Here is a 24362-nt window from a genome sequence, read left to right on the forward strand (position 1 = left end):
AAAAAATGTATTCATGGCTGGAAACGACCGCAAGTGCTTAATATATTGTGGGATGGGGGCTCGCGCGATTGCTTCAACATGCTTCTTGATTGGATGCAGACCTCCACAATCGATTTTGTGATCCAGATACGTCACTGTCTTTTGAAGACAGCTACACTATTCAAATCTGAGCTTCACTCCGTGCTCACGAAAACGCTGCAGTACTTGTAACTTCCTGGCGCTGCCATGTTTTTCTGATACCAAGACGTCGTCGAGATAAACGTGAACACCTGTCAGACCAAGAAAAACTTTCTGTTTTCTATCGGACGATAGCAGGCGCGGAAGCTATGTCGAACGGCAGTCGGTTGTAACAAAACAAACCACGGTGTGTATCGATTATACACAACTTCGAGTCCTCATCGAGGGGAACCTGGTTATAGGCGTCTCTTAAATCCAGTGTGCTGAAGCAGTCCCCACCGTTCAGGCATGCGAAAATGTCATCAGTGGCTGGCAACGGGTATTGCTCCAGTTCACATATAGGATTCAAGGTCACCTTTAAATCTACACAGATTCTAACCATGCCGTCTTTCTTCATTACAGGCCTAACGGCGGTAGCCCACTCGGCCTGCGTTACAGGTGACCGTACTCCAAGCGTTACGAGCCTTTCAATCTCTCTAGAAACTTTATCGCGAAAAGCTTATGGAAGATAATGGGACGTACAAAATACGGCATGATCCTTCCTTGAGCTTCAGATGGGCAGGGTGTCCGTCGATTAGACCCACATTGGTGCTGGAGATGTCTTGGAACTCTGACAGGGCGGCTTCCATGGCTGGGGTATGATGGCTGCTTCCTGGAGCAGGACCTTGTTACACTGATACGTTGAGCACTGAAGGTCCTGCGTCACTGAACTTGGCAATCAACACTCATCTGCAGAGGCTCGGAGCTGAACAGTTCAGGATTATCAACGAAGTCTTGACCTCCTTGCCGTTGTAGGACACCGACGTACTTAACTTTCCTAATATTGGCAGTTCTCAACAGGACAGTTTGATGCATGCTGGTTTTAATGGCGGCCACTGTTCACGTTTTTTCTCAAACAAATCTCTGAAAACCACACAGACGGGTGAACCGGTGTCCACAATCATAGGTACGTCAATGCCACGCCATGTGAAAGTACGCCGAATAGGTGGTGGTAGTTGACCTTTCGATGTCACGGCTAATGTCCAAATGTGCGCACCACCATCGTTTGCGTTTTCCTCACTGACATCCGCTGTCACTGCATTCTCCTTGCCTGCATTGTGAACGTGCTATTGGGCGTCCTTTTCACACGTCTCTTTGGCACATCTTCGCCATATGGCAGTACCCGCTGCAGCGGTAACACCTCGCTTTCGCCCAGCCACAAGCATTTCTGTTGTGTTTCTTACTTCTGCAACGCCCACATTCTGACAATGGTTCCTCAGCATACGCTTGTCGTGGATAGACTTTTACCATGGGTACACTGGTCGGCCGACATCTGCTTAGTGTCTTTTTCAGCTGCTTCTGCCGATATGGCAATTGATTTGGCCTCCTTCCAGGTCAAGTCCGTTTTCGGTAATATCTCCTTTTGCAAAGCGCTTGACGTCACTCCACAGACGATCCTGTCGCGAAGCATCCAATTTAGCGTGTCACCAAAATTGCAGCCATCCGTGATCCGGTGAATATCAGCGATGAACTGTTGAATGTGCTCGACTGAAGAACCGGAAGCTCTCCGTTATCTCATGACGCTTAGGGGTGGAAGTAGTAATCCAAAGCGTTGACTGTTTCCTCGTACGCCAGCGAGTTAGGCTTCCTCGGTGTAACCTGTCCTGAGAGCCACGGTGCGCGTACTTATTGCCGCTACCAGCAACGCCCTCTTCTTTCCCGAGTCCATGACGCCAGTTGCCTAGAAATAAGCTTCCGCCTTCGTGATGTAGGCCTTCCAGTTGTCACACTAATCATCGTACTCCGGAAGTTGGCGATGAGCCTTGGTGTGTATTCTCGCGGCCGCTGTTTCCTGCTTAACTGCTTGGCTTAATTCATCCTTCACTTCGAGGGTTCTATCTGGCCTCGTCGTCACGGTCAATTAGTTAGGACGCGCGTGGCGAGTGTATTGAATACGAGAGCACGCAGTTGGATGGTTGGAACATGAATGTTTTTTGCTTCCGTCTGGTCGCGTTTATGTACGATAACAGGAGGAGGGAGGGAATGGGAAGACAAGAGAAAAGATATAACAAAAGCACACGTGCCGCCAGCGCTTGCAAGGCAGTCTGATTGCGACTAACGTCACTGAAGAACAGGGCATTTGCCAGTAGGTACGTTCCGCTCTTCAATTTATGTATTTGACGACAATTTGGGTAACCAGGTGACTGCCACTACGAATGCACCGCCACGAATATGCAAAAGAAGGTCTCCAAATTTCCTCACGTTGAGCGGAATCAAATCCATGTTTCAAGGGTTCCTCAAGCACAGCAACCCGACGCCCTTGCAGGCTCTGACACAATTTCACTGGGCATGTACCGCTCTACAATGAACGCCTTTCACGCCAACGCTTTAGCGAGCTGAGCCAAGAATGTGCGGGATATCTGCTGCTCTTCAATGAACCGCTCGCCTACTTGGGTCCCTCAGTATGTGCCACTGAGTGTGAGGCAAGCAAAGGCACAATTTTCAGGGTTCGCATCAACCTCCGCGCCACGCTTATTGTCCGAAGCCCGCGCGCTAACTTCTCAGCAGTATATTGACACGTACACATGTTTATCTTTCACCGGTAGCCGCTTTCAACATTGGCTGACAAATGTTAAACGTTATCGTTCGGCGCAGGACGCGCCTGCATTGGAAGCTTCTCGGACGTTATCAATGCTTCTATCCGTCGTCTGTGGTCACCGACGCCCATGTAATCTGATTGTATGAGCGACGCGAATTGTCTAGAACTTTCTGGAAGACACGCGGGCATCAGGGATTAATCTGGAACCTTCGATGACTCAGGTATAAAAGCCGACGCGTTTCGCCGCTGATCAGATTTTCGACGATCGCCGACTGTGTTCGCCGCTATCGTTGTGCTTTGAGTGTAGCTTGCTTTTGTGGGCACAGGTTCGCCCTATAAACAACCAGTTTCGTCATACACAGTTTTGTGACTGTTTTCTCTACCGTCACTACTACGTGACATCTGGTGGAGGTGCTAGTTCGTTCATGCACCGAACGCCCCCGCAAAGCCGCGACCCAAGCCCGAAACCGGAGAACGAGACCAACGTCGCCAAGGACCAGCGAGCTAGCCTTAGGCAGCAAGGACTTGTGCCGGAGTTCGGACTTCTTCCCGAAAAGACCACTGCAATCAAGGCCAAGTCAACGACCAAAATGGCAGCACCAGCGTCCCCCATCCTGCTGCAGCAACCTCGGGAGCCACCGACTTTTCGTGGATCATCGGCTGAAGACCCTGAAACCTGGCTGGAGACATACGAGAGGACCGCGACGTTCAACAAATGGAGCGACGACGACAAGCTGCGCCATGTGTATTTTTCATTAGATGACGCTGCTCGGACCTGGTTTGAGAACAGAGAGACCACCCTGGTGACGTGGGACCTATTTCGTGAGAACTTCATGAGGACTTTCACGAATGTCGTGCGAAAAGAAAGGGCCGAAGTTTTATTAGAAACCCGAGTGCAATTGCCGAACGAGAACATCGCAATCTTCACGGAGGAGATGACTCGCCTCTTCCGCCACGCCGACCCCGATATGTCAGAGGAAAAGAAAGTTCGGTTCTTGATGCGGGGCGTCAAAGAGCATCTATTCACTGGATTGATGCGCAACCCGCCCAAGACTGTGGCAGAATTTGTTTCGGAGGCCACAACCATCGAGAAGACCCTTGAAATGCGAGCCAGGCAATACAACCGCCGTGCACTGACAAACTACGCCGAAGCTCAAGCTCTAGGCGCCGACGACCTGCACGAGACGATCAGAGCGGTTGTACGGGAAGAACTACAGAAATTATTCCCAAGATCGCATCCTCAGGTGACTTCAATCGCTGACATAGTTAAAGAAGAGGTTCAGCGATCACTAGAAGTGCCAGAAGTTCCGGTATCGCCTCAACCACAGCCGCAAGCGATGACCTACGCCGCCGTCGCCCGTCGTCAAGGCCCCCCTCCGCGCTCGCGCCAGGGCCCCGTAACGCCGCAGTTCCGTCGTCCACCGCCGCCGCCGCCAGCACGCCCGCCCGTCGCCCAGCGCAGCTCCCAGCGGAAGACGGACATTTGGCGCGCCCCCGACCACCGCCCGCTCTGCTATCACTGCGGGGAAGCTGGCCATGTCTACCGCCGATGCCCATACCGCGAGATGGGCCTACGAGGGTTCGCCGTCAACGCGCCACGTCCACAGCTTGGCGAGCGACCACGTGACATCGCCGACTACCTTGCCGGAGCCCAGTGGCAACCACGACGGCCCTCACGATCGCCGTCACCAGGCCGCTACATCTCGCCGCATCGCCGCCTGTATGCCGGCCCAACCCGGGGCCGATCTCCCAGCCCATACCCGGGAAACTAAAAGCAGCAACCGATGGAGGTGCGGTTGCTGTACGACGCAATGCCGAAGATCCTCCGCCGCCGACGACGACGACGATTCGCGAATCATCACGACGAGATATCAGCACGCCGCCTAGCAACAGCCTTGACAGCACATCGCCGCCGAACGAAGACCTTCCGACGCGACGTAGCAGCAGCAGAGCAAGCCGACGCAGCCGTGATCCGACGCCACGAATTAACCGCAACGCCAGACGCCGGTCTACCGATCTAGATGTGCTCATCGATGGTCATAACGTCACCGCTCTCGTCGACACTGGCGCCGACTATTCAGTTTTCAGTGGCGCGTTCGCCGCCAAGTTAAAGAAGGTGCAGACGGCCTGGCAAGGACCCGATATACGGACAGCGGGAGGTCACCTAATAACGCCGGCTGGAATCTGCACAGCGCGAGTCACGGTAAACAACCGCACTTACCCGGCGAGCTTCGTAATCCTGCAGCACTGCTCCAGGGACGTCATCCTAGGCATGGACTTTCTACACCAACATGGTGCAGTCATCGACTTAAGGTCCAAGTCGATAACGCTTTCAACACACAAAGCGATACCGCCGGATACATGCATCAGTTACCATGCCTTGAATGTGCTTGAAGAACAAGTCACCGTTCCGCCTCACTCCAGCGTAATGATTTCCGTCGGTACGGAAGTGCCTGCAGACATGGAGGGCGTAATCGAGGGCGATCATCACTTACTGCTGTACCGTGAAATTTGCGTCGCTAGAGGCATAGCTGAGCTACGTGCAGGGAAAGCAACGGTGATGCTCACGAACTTCAGCCCCGAATACAAGCACATTAACAAAGGCACCACGGTTGCCTACATCGACGAAATAGTACAAGCCAGCAGTGCTTTCGCCTTCACGGATTCCAGTGCACCCGCAACGACGACTATAATACCTGAAGCAACTTTCAACGTTAATCAGAACCTTCCCAGGCATAAGAAAGAACAACTAAAAGCTATGCTCCTGCAATACAAGGATTGCTTCTCGTCGTCGTCAAAAGTTCGACAAACCCCTGTCGCCAAGCACCGAATCATAACCGACGAAAATGTCCGCCCACTGCGTCAGAGCCCGTACCGAGTTTCGGCACGCGAACGCGAGGCCATAAGGCAACAAGTCGACGAAATGCTACGCGACGACATCATCCAGCCGTCCAAGAGTCCGTGGGCGTCCCCCGTGGTGTTAGTGAAGAAGAAGGATGGAACCCTACGTTTCTGCGTCGATTATCGTCGCCTCAACAAGGTCACGAAGAAGGACGTATACCCCCTTCCACGGATTGACGACGCCTTGGATCGACTATACAACGCAAAGTATTTTTCGTCGATGGACCTCAAAACCGGCTACTGGCAAATCGAAGTCGACGAGAGGGACCGGGAGAAGACGGCCTTTATAACACCAGACGGACTGTTCGAGTTCAAGGTCATGCCGTTTGGTCTTTGCTCGGCACCTGCGACTTTCCAACGCGTCATGGATACAGTACTGGCAGGCTTGAAGTGGCAGACTTGCCTCGTCTATTTGGACGACGTCGTTGTGTTTGCCTCAAGCTTCGAAGAACACCTGCGGCGCCTTGAAACAGTTCTTCAAGCAATCAAAACCTCCGGACTCACGTTAAAGCCAGAAAAGTGCCGCTTCGCATATGAGGAGCTCTTGTTTTTGGGCCACGTCATCAACAAGTCTGGAGTGCGCCCCGACCCTCAGAAAACTGCGGCCATCTCCAACTTTCCTCTGCCCGCTGACAAGAAGGCAGTGCGTAGATTTCTAGGACTGTGCGCCTATTACAGGCGCTTCGTCAAGGATTTTTCACGGATCGCCGAGCCACTGACGTACCTCACGAAGGCCGACGTCGAGTTCAAGTGGGAGATGCCGCAAATCGAAGCATTTGAAGAACTGAAGCGACGCCTACAATCGCCGCCCATCCTTGCGCATTTCGACGAAAATGCCGATACCGAAGTCCACACCGACGCAAGCGGCGTAGGACTCGGCGCCGTGCTTGTGCAGAGGACTGGTGGACTAGAAAGGGTTGTAAGTTACGCTAGCCGGTCGCTATCGAAGGCGGAAGCAAATTATTCCACAACAGAAAAGGAGTGCCTCGCCATCATCTGGGCTACATCAAAGTTTCGCCCCTACCTCTATGGCAGGCCCTTTAAAGTTGTGAGCGACCACCACGCCTTGTGTTGGCTAGCTAACTTGAAGGATCCTTCAGGTCGCCTCGCACGATGGAGTCTGAGACTTCAAGAATTCGACATCACCGTCGTTTACAAGTCCGGGCGAAAGCACTCTGACGCCGACTGCTTGTCTCGCGCCCCCGTCGAACCGCCGCCACAGGATGACCAGGATGACGACACTTTCTTGGGACCCATCAGTGCCGACGAATTCGCCGAACAACAGCGAGCCGACCCGGAACTAAGGAACCTTGTAGATTACCTGGAAGGCAAGACCGTCACTGTGCCGAAGGTGTTCAGGCGAGGATTGGCGTCGTTTTTCTTGCAAAACGACATTCTCCTAAAGAAGAACTTCTCGCCTCTCCGAGCCAACTACCTCCTCGTGGTACCCTCAGCATTGCGTCCAGAGGTTCTGCAAGCTCTCCATGACGACCCAACGGCTGGACACCTCGGTTTTTCCCGCACGCTCGCAAGGATACAAGAAAAATACTACTGGCCTCGCCGCTCTGCCGACGTCGCCCATTACGTAAGGACATGCCGAGACTGTCAGCGACGCAAAACACCGCCGACAAGGCCAGCCGGACTTCTACAGCCGATCGAGCCACCTCGCCGACCGTTCCAGCAGATTGGGATGGACTTACTGGGGCCTTTTCCGACGTCGACGTCCGGGAATAAATGGATCGTCGTAGCTACAGACTACCTCACCCGCTACGCCGAAACAAAAGCCTTGCCCAAAGGCAGTGCTGCCGAGGTAGCCCGATTCTTCGTTGAGAACATCCTCCTGCGTCACGGTGCCCCAGAAGTCCTCATCACTGACAGAGGTACTGCCTTTACGGCAGAACTAACTCAAGCCATCCTGCGATACAGACACACAAGCCATCGCCGGACCACCGCCTACCACCCGCAGACGAATGGCCTCACCGAGCGCCTAAATAAGACCATCGCCGACATGCTGGCAATGTACGTCGACGTCGAACACAAGACGTGGGATGCCATCCTTCCGTACGTGACCTTCGCATACAACACGGCCGTGCAAGAAACGACGCACATGGCGCCGTTCAACCTGGTCTACGGAAGGAACCCGGCAACGACGCTTGACGCCATGCTACCGGACGTCACCGACGAAGAAAATCTCGACGTTGCCACCTATTTGCAGCGTGCCGAAGAAGGTCGACAGCTCGCCCGCCTGCGCATCAAGAACCAGCAGAGGACCGACAGCCGACACTACAACCTTCGACGACGCTACGTCGAGTACCAGCCCGGTGACCGTGTTTGGGTCTGGACTCCGATACGCCGACGAGGACTTAGCGAGAAGCTGTTACGTCGCTATTTCGGACCATATAAGATCACCCGACGTATTGGCGCACTGGACTATGAGGTCGTGCCAGACGGCATTTCGCAATCACAGCGGCGCCGGGCACGACCTGAAGTCATCCACGTGGTGCGTCTTAAGCCTTTCTACGCCCGCTGACAAACTTAGGTACTTTGTTACTTTGTTATTGTTTTTTGTTATTTTGTTTATTACACAAGGTTTTGTTTTCGCTTTCGTGTTTGTTTGTAGCATCGGGACGATGCTTTTTCAGGGGAGGGTATTGACACGTACACATGTTTATCTTTCACCGGTAGCCGCTTTCAACATTGGCTGACAAATGTTAAACGTTATCGCTCGGCGCAGGACGCGCCTGCATTGGAAGCTTCTCGGACGTTATCAATGCTTCTATCCGTCGTCTGTGGTCACCGACGCCCATGTAATCTGATTGTATGAGCGACGCGAATTGTCTAGAACTTTCTGGAAGACACGCGGGCATCAGGGATTAATCTAGAACCTTCGATGACTCAGGTATAAAAGCCGACGCGTTTCGCCGCTGATCAGATTTTCGGCGATCGCCGACTGTGTTCGCCGCTATCGTTGTGCTTTGAGTGTAGCTTGCTTTTGTGGGCACAGGTTCGCCCAATAAACAACCAGTTTCGTCATACACAGTTTTGTGACTGTTTTCTCTACCGTCACTACTACGTGACAATATATACCACCAGTTGGCGCAGTAGGCCCAAAACGAAGCGCGAGAGAGGAGTTTGGATCCGGCATGATGCGTTTCTGAGTCTTCGCACGCACCAGCGTCCCACGTTTTGGGACGTCGATGCGAACACTGAGAAACGTGTGATGCCGCGAACCAGGCTTCTCATTCGCAGTTCCTACAGGATACGCTGCGCCATCTATTGGCGCCGAAGAAAAATCCGCGCGTAGCCTCCGAGACGAAAAGCGCGGCGCACCGGTTCCCAAGCTGCCACCCTTGCTGCCCTTCTCTCCTCCCTCCTCTCTCGTGCACCCCCCCCCCCCCCCCATAAAGGAGTATCGAGGAAAAAAGTGGTCGCAGTTTCACCTGAAAGGCGAAGCATCAATTGCGATAGCAAATTTGTAGAGAGCTATACGGAGTAATGATAGTAGCTTTATCAGCTGTATAAACTTGGACATGCAGCAGCACCGGCAACACGCAGAACTGTTGTCGACGCCGTCGGCGTTTTGCCCGCGTTCGCACAAAATGCGTGTGGAGTTGGTGACTGTTGCCGGAGCCTCTGATATAAATAGGCACTTGGTGCCGCAGCTAAATGTCACCTCTCTTCCATCCCCACCCCCCACCCCCCCACCGCGTTTCGCGCATCGGAAGAAGGCGCGTTTGCTCTACACATATGGTGATTGTAAAGGAGGAAAGAGACGCCTACTTCTGCAGCCCTTAAGGAAGCACGGCGCAGAACGCGCGTTTGTTCTCCGCCGTGGGTTTACTCCCCGTGAAAGAGCGCGTCCCTCGCGCCCTTTCACTCGCACATACAGCGTTCGGCGGCGCGCGGCGACGATTTCATCTCCATTGACGTCATACGGAACCTCACGGCAACGGCGACGGCGACGACGACGGCAGAAATCTGCTTTGGAGTGTCCATATAATTGCTATCGCAATAAAAGATACTTGCTTTCCGAAAAGTTCAGCAGCAAATGCTACCGCAGATGAGTAGGTCACTTGATGAATAACGGAAAAGTTCGGCAGCAAATGCTACCGCAGATGACTAGGCCACTTGATGAATAACTGAAAAGTTCGGCAGCAAATGCTACCGCACATGAGCAGACCACTTGATGAATAACTGAATTCAGCTTACTTCTTTTTTAGTACGCTATTTGCTCGATAGCCGTCTCTGGAACTCTTGGACACCGTGCGTATTGGATCTACTCTGCTGATTCGCCTATTGAGGATGTGTAAATCCGCTTATGTCAGATCGCTAATATAGACGCGCTATTTCGTAAACGTTTATGTTCCTACAACTTAAGGTGTTCGGCACCATTCTTTTATTGAATTGTTTTGTAAGGACTATTTAAATGTGTTTGGATAACTCTTGGTGCTAAAGTTTGCCTGTGAAATGTTTACAGCATCTGATGGCTCAAGCTTGCCTCACCACTAGGTTCATCAAGCTGATCACCTTGCTCACTGCTAGTTCACGTAAGTATATATTTTTTCTCACATTTTTGCCACAATAAAACTCTCAGCACTCGACAGTTTCTATAAAGAATCACCTTCTTTGTAGGTGATTGGCACCTACTAAGTCACTGGCGCTGAGAAATCAGTACCAATGTATAAAAAAAGTTGTCGCAGTTTCACCTGAAAGGCGAACCATCAATTGCGATAGCAAATTTGTAGAGAGCTATACGGAGTAATGATAGTAGCTTTATCAGGTGTATAACCTTGGACATGCAGCAGCACCGGCAACACGCAGAACTGTTGTCGACGCCGTCGGCGTTTTGCCCGCGTTCGCACAAAATGCGTGCGGCGTTGATAACTGTTGCCGGAGCCACTGATATAAATAGGCACTTGGTGCCGCAGCTAAACGTCGCCTCCCTTCCCTCCCCCTCCCCCCCACGGCCTTTCGCACGTCGAAAGAAGGCGCGTTTGCTCTACATATACGGTGATTGTAAAGGAGGAAAGAGACGCCTACTTCTGCAGCCCTTAAGGGATCCCTTCTTTCGCTCCCACTTACCCCTCCCCGTTGGCGCTGAGCCGTGCTCCCTCAAGGGCTGCAGAAGATAGCGCCAACCTTTCCCTTTCCCTCAAGAACCACTTATCACGGCGCCGAACGCGCGTTTGTTCTCCGCCGTGGGTTCACTCCCCGTGAAAGGGCGCGTCCCTCGCGCCCTTTCACTCGCACATACAGCGTTCGGCGGCGCGCGGCGTCGCTTTCACCTCCATTGACGTCATACGGAACCTCACGGCGACGGCGACGGCGACGGCAACGGCGACGACGACGGCGACGCCGACGGCAGAAATCTGCTTTGGAGTGTCCATATAATTGCTATCGCAATAAAAGTAGTCACTCAGGAAGCGCCGAAGTTCATAAACCGTTTTGGGGTCCTTACGAATTCGGCATCAGCCACGCTATTTATTTCTTTGCCGATTTATTTATCGTTTTTGATTGTTCATTCTATTAATTATGTACCCTAAAAATGTCACAGTTTCGCCCTAAGGGCGAAGCAATGAATGCGATAGCAACACAGCAATGTCATACGAAGTAAGGTGAGCGGCTTTGGTAGCAACAACACGCAGAACTGTTGTCGACGCCATCGGCGTTTTGCCCGCGTTAGCTAAAAATGCGTGCGGCGTTGGTGACTGTTGCTGGAGCCTCTGATATAAATAGGCACTTGGTGCCGCAGCTAAACGTCGCCTCCCTTCCCTCCCCCTCCCCCACGGCCTCTCGCGCGTCCGAAGAAGGCGCGTTTGCTCTACATATATGGTGATTGTAAAGGAGAAAAGAGACGCCTACTTCTGCAGCCCTTAAGCGAGCACGGCGCAGAACGCGCGTTTGTTCTCCGCCGTGCGTTCACTCCCCGTGAAAGACGCGCCCCTCGCGCCCTTTCACTCGCACATACAGCGTTCGGCGCGCGGCGACGATTTCATCTCCAAATGACGTCATACGGAACCTCACGGCGACGGCGACGGCGACGGCGACGCCGACGGCGACGGCGACGCCGACGGCAGAAATCTGCTTTTGAGTGTCCATATAATTGCTATCGCAATAAAAGGCCTTACATAGAAGAGGGGGGGGGGGGGCTACGTGTCCACTGTGACCGTGCCGACTACGAATAAATTAGAATTTGCCCATAGGTATTATTATTTTTGCCTTTCGCGAAATTACTTGCCATCTCTACACGTATTATTCACATATTTTTGCAACGTCAAGTGAAATCATCCCAGCTGACTAGTAAATTTATGAAGTCCTAAGCGACCAGACAATGCGTAAATGAACAGGCGTCTTAATGCAAGGGTAGGCATTATATCCATCACATTTTGTAGATAGGATTTACAGGGGAGAGTGCAATGACAATACATGGCACATCACTTCGTAGGTTTATGTTCAAAGAGGAATTTACTTGTTCTTTGCTACTATAGACTAACCCTTCACAATGCTAGCTTCTTTCATGAGATGGTCGTATAGGCACGGTTTGTAGACATTTTAGCAAACCTGACTTATTCACATATTTTGTTAGTTTTGTTATATTGATGATAGGTCGTCTGAGATTAGGACGTATAGAACTATTTTCCTGAAAAGTCGCAGTCACACATAGCCTTTCATTAGAGCATATGAAGTGGCACATGATTTTATTACTTTGAAATAAGACACAAACCATGAATACTAAGAGAATCCGATAGTGTAGGAATCTGTCTGTAGGAATCTGTCTTTTTTGTGCATATGTTCTGCACAGGAAATAAGTGCCCGAATTCACAGACGCTTCTTACGCTAAAATTGTTCGTAAGAAAGAACTTCAGCCAATCCGAATGCAAGCCATATTAGTAACACGAAAGTGTTTTTATGCCGGCTTTCACGAATGACTTCCTGCAACGATTATAACGGATATGGCGTGCCATCATCTAGGAGCGGTGAAGCGAAGTACTGCATCGTGACACTAAAGACGGCCCACAAGGAGCGCTTCGGTAGTCACAGCGCAGCCAAGACTCCAATGCGGTGTAGCCACAGAATAATGAACCAAGTGCAAACGGCTTCGTGACTTTCTCAACTCGTCATTTTCAACAAAGTACTGCGTAATAAGCAATGATATAAACATTGTTAAAAGCGTCCGACAGCAGGATTCGAACCCAGAAATTCTAGCACAGAAGCCGGACATTGAAACATTACACCACTGACGCATGTACCGACATGCGGCTTAGAACGCCTTTATCAATTTCTCGCGAGCAAGTCAGCGCGTTGAGACGCCAGGCGCGTTTCAACAGCGCTCGCCAACAGGACGCTGCGCGCGAAGCAAACATGCTACACGGGCACCGTCCCGCAAGTGGTGCGCCTTTACCTGCAGCGGACCGTGAGTTCATGAAGCAAACAGGCAACAGCTTCTGTAAAGACGCGTTCCACTTTCGTGTTCTCCCAATTTCTATGAAAGAGGGATCAACCATATTTTATCGAAGGCGGCCGGCAAATGGCAAAGATCACTTACGAAAGACAAGCTTTGTGAATCTGGCCCCTCAATTACTTCGTCCTCAAAGTTCAGCGAAACAGAGCATTGTACTTTTTCTGGTTCGTTCCGAATAAATGAGAACCAGTGGTACCATGTACACTATTCTATCAAACAGACAAACGACTGTGGAGACGTAAACTAGTATGGTGACATCCATACACGGACTGTGGCCGAATGGCTACACGCACTCCGCGATGCAAAATAAAGCTTCGGTCTAGCAGTCAGGCATATCAAACTTGATACCAATTATTAAATAAATGTGCCGAGACCGTGAGACATACTGGACGCGCTTCTGAATATAGTTGAATATTGAGTAGCTGTTATCACGCTAGAATGGTTCACAACCCTGCAGTAACTTCTGCCAACAACATCAACAACGGCTCTCTATTCTTTTCGAGCTCATTACAAACAGTGAATAACAACTGCTAATCTTTTATTGAGAAGATGTATGAAAATGGGAAAAAAATGTCTTTTTTTATCAGCGAAGCAGTGTGGCTCTACCTCCCAATGCGCCTGTCGTGTAAGTGGCCAAACACAGCGGGAGGCGCCCGTGGAATGCGCCGCTGCGTTCCTTTCATTACCACCAGGTGGCGCTCGCCTCCGCGTATCTGTAGGGTGCCTACATGCAACGCCGTTTTAAAACGGCGTTGCATGTAGGCTCCCTACGTATCTGCGACGTCTGTGCGGGGGGAGAAAAAAAAAACACCGCATATCCACCGGGTGAATGATGATGAGTGGGCGAAGCTCCGGAGGGAATCATCGGTAAACCGTGAATCTTCCGTGTAATTCGCCCAGTCTCGCCACACTAAATCGAACGATTGACTTCCACCAATGACACGCGCCATATGTGACGTCATTCCTATTTTATAACAGCGCCCTTCATTATAATTGCACCATCTCCCGCTTAAGGGGACGCTAGCACAAACGCGTTAGAAACGTGCAGTACTCTCTAGTAAGGGGGAGAGGCCACAGCGTCTTACGCAGCCGTTTACACATGCCGGAACGTGCACCGCGTTTGCCGACGCCATCACACGACTGCTGAGAGAGTATAACCCCCGTATTCACAAACGCTCCTCGACTTGACTTGCCACCGCCTTCAACGCGTTTCGAACGCGCTGCCCAAGACGGTGGCAAGTCAAGTTCAAGTCGAGGAGCGTTTATGAATACGGGGTTGTAAGGTGGAGAGGCCACAGCGTCTTACACTAGCTTCTTACACGGGCCGTAACGCGCTAGCACAAACGCGTTAGAAACGCGCAGTCTTTCGTTAATATTGGGTATTTATTGTCATCGTGGTGCGTGTGTCCATGTGCGCTTCGTGGCGTAGTGGCTAGCGACGCGCGTTCAGAAGCGAAGGGTCCCTGGTTCGATTCCGCGCTACGGACACAACTTTCGGAATCTTTTTTTTTCATAAAAGTAGACGTGGCTACCTACTACGACGACGACGACTACTACTACTACTACATACTACAGAGGAGGGACAGACCCACACCCTAAGGAGCTTCGCCCCTAAAACAACAACCAGAAAGCTCGCCTTCGAGCATAGCCTTCGCCGCAAGAGTTCCCCGGTAACGATTATGGTTGTATAGGCTGCACTTAGTGCGCACCGCGTCTGCCGCTGCGTTTATTGCAGCAATCACACCAAGTCACCAGCAAGGATGTGTGCTCTGTTACTACCAGTAACGGTATCTTAATTTTCACTGTCTACATCGCACCAAATACATCCAAATGTGACCTCAAGTGCTTCATGCGAACGTACTTCTCGTCAGGTGCAATGGGTCACGCCACATCGCTAATCATTTATTGGGACTTTAATGTGGACATTTAAAAACAGCAATACAAGTGGCTCATCCAATTCGTCATACAAGAGTTTGCACTCATGTGCTTTACCGATCGACTCAACAAACTACCTTTCATGGATCAGGCATCGATCTAACGTTCGCCAAGAATCTCTCGACACGGAGAGCCAAAAATGTCAGTGTCTATTAGAGTGATCGCAAAGCATTCGGGAATGGCGTTCCAAAGTAATAAAGAGTGTGGTTAAGTGCATTTCACTTCTGTCTGGTCGACTCTTCGTAGGTGCACGAAGTAGCAGCTCAAGCCAAGTCGCAGGCCATTCAAACGTCTTTGGCTAATAATACGGTGCATTCCATATGAATGTCGCAATGTGATTCATTGCAAGCTACGTCGCAATGGATAGCCGTTCTAGGTGTTGTTTACAGCTTCGCTCTCCAACCACCTTCACAGTGGCCAACTTTTGAAGACCAATCTTTTTTAAATAGCACTCCCAAACAGGTTAAGATAGGCGCCAATAACTTTAGCGAAACAAATATTGTTACTGATTTCCTCACAACCTGTAATTACGTTTTAATATGCAGTGGTGACCTCCTGCTCCCTGGGCTGCGAAGGATGAAATCGATCACTATGCCTTTACGATCTCGACTGGCAATGCCGATGCATTTGTGGTAAATCTGTTATCTTTTTCTGTTATCTGTTATGTTACCTGTTATCTGTTATGGCTAAATGTCCAATTTCAAGGAAGCTGTAGTAACGCCTAATAAGGGTAGACCACTGAAAAATGAAATCGCGATACTTCTTGTGCCTCCAACACATGAGTGAATGAAAAGTTGGGCTCTGTCAGCATTTATCGCTCACTTATGTTTTTTTATGCCATAAGACAGAATGACCTCAACGGTTGGAGATAAATTCAATTTTTTGCGTCTTTTTTTCCGCGACATCAAAAATGCGATTGTGGAAAATCTCGCTGCGGTGTCTGACAAATTGCACACACCAACTCTGTGCCTCACAGACAGTCACATAGCCACGAGGCTTAAACGCCACTTCTTGGTATTTCAATTGTTACACTAGTCACAACTCGCTCAATGGAACACATATGTCAATGTAATGCGTATATAAGTGGTTATCGTTTGTCCATACACACTTGAAGCAAGATATTCCTGGGGCAGATACACTCTTGGTGATTGGTTTCTGTAGAACAGCGCTTGTGGGTAGATGGGAAGAAGAAATAGTAGAAGTAGTAAGAAAGTTTATTACTAATGTTATGATTATTGTTATTATTATTACTGCCATTTCTAAAGCCGTCGCAAGAATTATGACTTCATTAGGGCGGTGGTTCATATATTTTTGCACTTAGCAAAACGGATGGGTAAGAACCGCGCATAGAAATGTTCTAAACGACCAAGGTATTGATGTTTATTTATCTTGATTTGTCAATTGTGACTGTAAAAGAAGGTGATGCACCTTGGAAGTGGTTGGTGTCCACCGGTAAAATGAACAAAAGATTCTCATAATTATATGGTGTCTGCCGAATAAAATAGGGGTATAAATTTTGCCATGACTACGACCTTGGACAATGTTCCATCATGGAATTACACATCAAGAACAGCTAACAAGGTGATAAAGCTCCGACGAAGAGTTCAACCAATTTCAACCACTGAAACGACCATACCGTCGCGACGTTTCGTCCTCTACACAGCTGGGGTGGTTAAGCGAACAGGACGACGAACAGCTTCTTTAGGTTCGACAAACAATGAGATCCAAGCTGCTCGCAGCTTTGAATGAACTTTTCAGGTACATTACTGTTTTATCTGCAGGCTGTATATAACGCAATGGAAACCTACGTCAGGTTGTCGGCTCTTTACGTTCACTTTGATTCCGATCTGTTCTCTTGCCTGAAAATATATCCCCCGATGGCACACGCGTGCCCACATGTCCTGCTTCTCTGCAACCTTTCGCGAAATCTCGCTTCAGCAGAGAAAGTATTTGTATCATCGTCTTCAGTGGATGCCCCCCATCAACGCTGGAGTCATCCTGGGACAAGGACAATCCGCGAAAGTGTACTTAGAAGTGTGAATGAAGTTGACATTTGGCCAACCTGATGGCTGAACGATTTACCATGAACACATTTTATAGACCTCTTGTATACTGTCAAAAATCCTGTGCACACATTGGGTTCCCGCCACTCATGTGACATAACATGCACCTGTGAACGCAAGCTTGGTTCCCAGCAGCAGAGTAGGTAGAATATATTTACCCAGGTGGTCAAATTTAATCCGGAGCCCTCCACTACGGCATGCCTCATAATCAGAACAGGTTTCAACGTAAAAATCCATTGTAATTGCGTCACGGTTATTTATCGTCATAACTTCAGAATCATCTCATCGTCATCATGCCATTGTCCTGATAATGCCTTCGTCGTTCGATCGGCGTCATTACTCCTTCGTAATTCCAACGTCGTCACTTCATACGCCGTCGGCGTATGGTCCTCGTCTTACCATCGCGAGATAACCTTGGCGAGTGATGGCCATAACAAAGCGGGCCAATCACGCAGAGAGTGTACGTCGCACATAGCAGAAGCACTTGAAATCTTAGAAGGAAGAGTACAGATTCTAAATAAAAAGTATCTTAGTGAATACGGTGTGTCGTTTCGTGGTCCATACATTGCGTGAATGCTAATAGCATTAACTTCGATGGTCATATTGAGATGCGTTCGGCCGGATTTTTTGAGGGACACTAAAAACTATGGTCAGCTTCATTCCCAGGTTATTCAACACCTAAAATTCCTAGAGGTGATGGTGCTCAGGCGTGAGACAGATGGCTGGATGTTGGATTGAGGTAGCGCTGTGAGTTTGCCAGCGGCCACGCCTATGTGCACTATGTGCGCGTGAAAGCGTGCGAGGGTGAGCTTGCGATCGCTGGTCAATCACGCGCCCGCAAGAGAGGGAACCGGGAAGGAAACGCGCCGTCTACCAGTCGCGCACAACGCTCCGGAGAGAGGGCAGGGAGGGAGAGGTTTATAACGCACCGCCCGAGCGGCTGCGCGCACCCCCGGTCCGCAAAGTGAAGTGTGAGGGGCGTTCTATTTTTGTGTGTTGTGATTGCCTCAGATGCTGTTCCATCACATTTATTCTCGGGAACGTGTCTTCGAAGTGAAAAATAAAAATAAAAATAATAATGGATTACTGCGTTTTGTCAAGGAAGCTTTCAATTTAGATATTACGTTCGCCTTGGTGCATCATAAGATTTGCTACAGACACGCTTAGCACTGTAAATGTTAAATCATATTGAGATTGCCACAATACATTACTTTCATCAGGTCGTCATGACTGCATAAATGTGATTTAAAAGTTCGAATATGTGCTCAATGGGTGTTGAACGTTGATTGTTTCTTTCATAGTTATATATATCCCACCAAGTACGCTATTCATTTTTAAACCATTGACAGACATGCTTACACTAAGGAAACTAAACGGAAATGTGGCGCAATCTTGGTCATCCAGCCAGTGGCGTTGTTCAGAGATCATGAGAATGATGGGCAGTACTATGATTTGTCTACCCTTCGTTCCTGTGGCTTTAGGTGAACTCAAACGTTTTGAGAATAATCTTTGTGAGGCTGTCTTGCAGTTTCGGTTTACGTAAAAACACTAATTAGAAAAGGGGTCCGGAAGGGAGACTCCAACATCAAACAAATTTTCACTGAATCCGTATAAAATGTATTCAAGCTGTTACAATCGGAAGAATTAGGCTTGAGAATAAGGAGGAGCGTCTCCACAACCTGCGGTTTGCAGATGGCATTGTCTTGTTGAGCAACGCTGGACATAACGTGCAGCAAAATATTGAGGACCTAAGGCCACATATCTAGAAGAAAACGAAATTTATTGTACAGAGAACAGAGGTAATGACCCAGCAAGTGATCACTACGTGATTGCTCGACAGACTTAAATATTCGTGCAAGAGTAAGATTGTAAAGGGCAGCCGCTGAGTGAGCATGGTAAAAAAAATGTGGTTGATCCCTCTTATATAGGAATCGGTATAGAACACGAAAGTGAAACGTGTCTTCACAGAAGTAGTGTAATGTTTATTGCACATTGATATATAATGTCTATTGGTGTTTTGTGGCTAAAGCGCCCTTAGGCGTTGATGCACCCACGCTGACGCCTGGTGGCACGTCTCCTCCATCACGACTACCAACGTCGATGACCATGAGCAACCGTCGTGCATATGGAAGCTGCACTACGCTGCACACGCTAGCACAACGCGAAAGACGAAGCACGTAACTGACACACTAATACAACGCGCAAGACAAAGCACGTAACTGAATCGTCACCGAGTCAAATCAGCGCGTACAGCGCGTCGTAATTGCAGCCTCCGCGATCAACTTCAGAAACATTTTCAGAGCTAATTGCGGAGGCCACGCTCCGCTGTGCTGAGTACGGTGAACGCCACCTAGGTGGCGTTGCTAGTGCTTCTTGATGCCAGCATCCCTTCGAATGCTGGCATCGAGGCGTCGTAGTGCTCAGACCACCGAAGCGTTCACTGTCGGTGCGCGTTAGTGTCATAATGCAGTACTTCTCTTTTCTGCTCGTAGGCGGCGGCACTGCCCCGAGCAAGAGCGCGGGTACACGGAGGAGTGTTAGATATATAAGGCGCGTCTGTGTAGCTCTCTGCAAATGCGTTTGTGGCGCAATGGGTTAAACGCTCGGCGATCTATCGTCGCGGACCGAGAGGTCGTGGGTTCGATTTCCAAATTTTGCATGTTTGTGGAACTTTTTCTTCTGGTTTCTTTCTTTGTATTATGTTCGTGTACATTGTAAGCTGACGTATTTCCGTGACGGAAATACGTCAGTGAAGTCTTGGTGGACCCCGGCATAAAACACTTTCGTGGTAAAAAAAGCATTCTAAAATCCACATAGGTATGTGGGCATGTGACACTCAATACCAAGACATTCTCGGCAGCCTATTCGTAGAAATAAAACGCGAAGCTTGAAATTGTGCCATTTGACGGTTCCTAGCAAATCGGTTCTGCATGAACACAGGACTAGCACAGCTTCAGAGAAAGCCAAGTAGGTGTAACGAAGGATATCAATGCAAATTAGTAGAAACAAAAATACTGGACAGGAGGGTATCCGCGTTGATTAAAGAACGAATGGATGTCGCCTATTTTTTAGCCTAAATTAAAAAGAATAAATGGAGTTGGTCAAGTCATAAATGCTTAGCGCAGATAGTCGCCGCTTTTTATTGAGTTAGGGATTTGGAGTAAAGGCTCAGAAATTTTGACTTGGCTTGCTAACGCAGTAAAGACTGGCAGCAAAGTAGTTATTGAGATTGAAGCAGTTGTAGTCAAGAGGAATGCCCGGTGCTCCAGCCACATCGCCAGTCGTCCGTTCGTCCGGGAGGCGCGAGCTCGAGATTGCCTGAGCTGCTCTGGTTGAGACACGCTGCCAAGGCTGCGTGCTGCTCTCTTGTCCTGTGTTGGCATTAAATTCTGGTGTTCGTATTAGACAGCAAATATGCAGGCGTGAATGACGTCAGCTGACGCACTGCAGGATTACTTGGAGATCGCGTGGACAACCCTTCATCAGTAATGGACATAACATGAATTGATGTTGATTCTTATAATGATGATCACATTTGTTCTCAGCTAGCCTCTGTAATGTTAGAAGGTTTGCAGAACACCACCTTAGAATGTGATCTATACTTACACATGCAGAGTGTTAGTTACCAAACAACATATAGCATAATTAATATTATTGCTCGGGAAATTGGATATTTCAAAAATATCCAGCCGCGGAAGTTTTCGTAACAGTCAAGCATTTGAACGTTCAAGAAAAGTGCATCATTGGAAGCACACAAAAAATGAAGTACACAGGGAAGAGGAACGTTCCTTCTTAAAGCTGGTATCAAGTGGGGGAACTTTGAAATGCGTAAGCCTTTCTATGGTTATCCGACGAGAAAACTGTCGGAGTGTCCGCCCGTCCTCCGCGTAAGACGACCGCTTTCAAGATAGAGCCAGCTGTGGAAAAAGACGATGACGTACACGCGAGCAGTGGCACGAGCGCGCCTCTGCAACCACGTGACGTGTGCAATCAGGCACGCACTAGGCACACCTCTACTAAGCCAGAACTGTGGAGCAGCCATGGGTTCGGATCGGAACGTCATCAGCGCACCCGGCGCCGCCACCTGCAGAAGTTTGCCTGCCTAAGTAGTTCACATGGCGCCACCTTGCACAGTAGTTCGCGGCGCCGCAGCGCTGTCGCATTTACCAGAATGGCACCAAGACGACCGCAGCCACTGGGCACTGCTAGGGCTACCAGCAGTGCTGAGTGTGACCACTCAACACAACGTCATCACTACGAAACGCTTACGCATCATTCAGATAACTCCATGAGGAAGTTCTAGCTAAATTATTTATTTAATATGTAAGAATATGAGTTGAACTAATGTAGCACTAAATATTGTTTCAGTTGCTCTAACAAAGCATTCTGGTAATAATTTCAACCTGACAACATAACCTTTCAGCCGGAATTGTACAGAGCTGTCTACATAACAACGTAGCGCGAGCGTTAAATTTAGCAGGGGTTCACAAGGCACACGCTCCCGTTAGCACCACACCCCACGAGACGCGCGTAAACATCCACTTAGGAAGAACCAGTGGAACTGAATTTGCTGAAATATAGGAAGAAGTTGCTCGCGGATGAAAGAGCGATGAGCGACCGGTCTGAACATCACAGGGGTATGGAAACAGTGGGCCTGCGATATCAGACTGAGGAGAATGATTCATACCCGTGATTACTACACGGTAAAGAATGTATGCCCATGGAATAAAAATAGCTCAACCGCTCACATTGCAATACATTCATGCGATGCAATCAAACAAGCGTCATCACCACAGCTTGTCAAACGGCACATTTCTGCTGTTTTTGATGTGCGCTTCTTACAAAGGCGTGCCTCGCTCGGAAATTCGTTCCGCGTTAGCCACTTGATCTCATATCTGCAATAAGAAACTACACACTGCTATTGACATATTTCTCTTACGGTGTACTTACTTGGCAATTTTTTTACAGTCCCGCCAACGACAAATTGCCCACCCCTGCGATCACAGCTGCCATTTGGTTGCCCCGACAGTTCTTCCTTTAATTGCACGGGCTGGGACTTGTTGGTCGGGGAGCCTGTGTGCGTATGCCGCTGCCGTAAGTATATAATATGTGTTCTGCATAATTATGGCATTGATCAAGTTTTTGTACTATGATATATCTTAGAGTACTTCAGAAAGTATTTCTTATCTATATGTCTGTGCTCGTCTAACCGTTACGCGCTAATTTTGGTAAATGGGTAGTCCATGGTCTAATTAATGGTATACGAGCATCGTTATGCTGCGCTGTGGGAACCGGATTCGAAGCCAACCTTCGGACCAACTTGGGTCCCTGGATAGGGGAAACTGTATATGTGTCGCACGTCAATTGACTTCTTTCACACCAATTTGGAACTCTCAGATGTAGCACTTTGTATATGCCGCTTTTCAAACAACTGGTTTAATGCAAAAATTTGGTCACTCAGTATCAGCTGCTCTTCAATAAAAAAAAACGATATCATTTAGGAGAGAGAGAGAAACGAAGAGGAAAAGGTAGGGAGGTTAACCAAGGACGTGCCGGGTTGGCTACGCACCCTACACTTGATGAGGGGGAAAGGGGAAGGATAGATAAGGAGAGAAAATAGAAAAAAAATTGAGCCAGTCATTCACAGAGACAGTCAAAGAAGAATCTCCGCTGTCACAAGCGTTCGTACAATCCAGTACTCTTCACGAACTGCAGAAGGGCTTTTGTGGCCTTTTGCATGCAAGAATGCATAGGCCATGGCCCAAGAATCTTTTCTTCCGAGAGCGTTTTTTCATCTAACAGGTTGAGTTTAGCTTGGAGAATGCGTCGTTGAGTGTCAAAAAATGAACAGTGACACAGAAGGTGCTCGAGAGTCTCGTCGCACCCGCACAAATTGCACGCCGCACTGTTGGCCATCCCAATTAGGAACGAATAGGCGTTGGTAAATGCAACACCCAACCACATACGGCACAGTAAAGTTGTTTCACGATGGGAGAGTCCAGGTGGTGGACGAAGTCGCTAGTTAGGGCCAACAGAGTGCAAACGTATCATTTAAAATCGATGCGGTGCTGGGCGGAATGAAACCGTAGTCACATATAAGTAGACTCTCTTATCCAAATATATTCAGAGATGTGCCACGAGCGGACTCTGTGGAGGCACCGATAAATCTCGCGGCGTATCCGGAGGGAAGCTAAAAAGAGCCGGATAAATGCTGGAAACCCTTCGTACATGACTGTTCACTCTGTGGTAATACAAAGTGCAGTGGGACTTCATTCCTTCAATGCATAGTAGTCGCATATTGTCGACCGTCATGTCAATAATGTCGACCGTCATGCGAGTGAATGCCGCTTGCCGCAAATTTTGCTTCTATATATCTACGTGTGCTGCAACTTCTGTTATAATTAGCGAATTCAATTTTAATTCAATTCAATTAGATTCCATTGCGGCATAAAACAAAGGAACAACTTCTTATACGTACGATTTTCAGTCGCTTGATGAGGTAACTGCCTGCGCGGCATGATAGCAACAGGTGACTTACTTTTAATAGGTTAAGCTGAAGTTGAAGTTTAATATTCTGGTAGGCACATACGCTGGCGTATACAGTGAAATCTCGATACAAGGAACTTCAGGGGACCGCGGTAAATGGATCGTTATTCTGAAAAGTCGTTATAGTGAAAGCCCTAAAATTAATCATTCCACCCATTAATTCATCAGTTCATAAGTTGTCGCCATATGAGCTATCCACGAAGATGTCGCTGTTAGCTCTCGGCCTGGGCTCTTGCTATTTGCCGCAGATTCCCGCCCCACGCACCACCATGTGAGTGACACTATCCAAACAGACGCTGACGCCGGGAAAACTACCGACTAAACGAAATCTCCATGTCGCCTCCAAGGATTTTTTTTTGACATTCCTTGCCGTGGACACCGCAACTGTCTCACTCGAGGCGACACCTGAACTATTCCAAAGCGCAAGCGCGTGTAATTGACACCGCGCCGTAAGTACAAAGTGTGACCGTGTGGCAACCCCGCGAGTAGGGAGCTTACATTTCACCGCGCGCGTAGTGGCGTAGCTACTACGGCTTCAGAAAGAAGCGCGAAAGAGGCGCGAAAGAGGCGCGCGAAAAGAAGGGCGAAAGAAGGAAGAGACGTGCCTCCGTTGCTAGGCGACACTTATCTGGGCGGAGCATGCGCTCATGATGCGTCGTCGCCTCAGCTATTGTTCGATCGGTCTGCGCGGGACAGTCGC

General features: G+C 49.2%; 1 long non-coding RNA gene across 1 annotated transcript; it reads left to right on the forward strand.

Moving 5' to 3' along the window:
* Positions 1-10131: 10131 nt before the first annotated feature.
* Positions 10132-22162, forward strand: LOC125946758 (uncharacterized). Its single transcript, XR_007467854.1, has 3 exons — positions 10132-10203; positions 15599-15685; positions 22085-22162. It is a non-coding gene; the product is annotated as an uncharacterized LOC125946758 (long non-coding RNA).
* The last annotated feature ends 2200 nt before the right edge of the window (positions 22163-24362 follow it).

Source organism: Dermacentor silvarum, chromosome 7 (assembly GCF_013339745.2).
Source record: "Dermacentor silvarum isolate Dsil-2018 chromosome 7, BIME_Dsil_1.4, whole genome shotgun sequence".
Lineage (NCBI taxonomy): Eukaryota > Metazoa > Arthropoda > Arachnida > Ixodida > Ixodidae > Dermacentor > Dermacentor silvarum.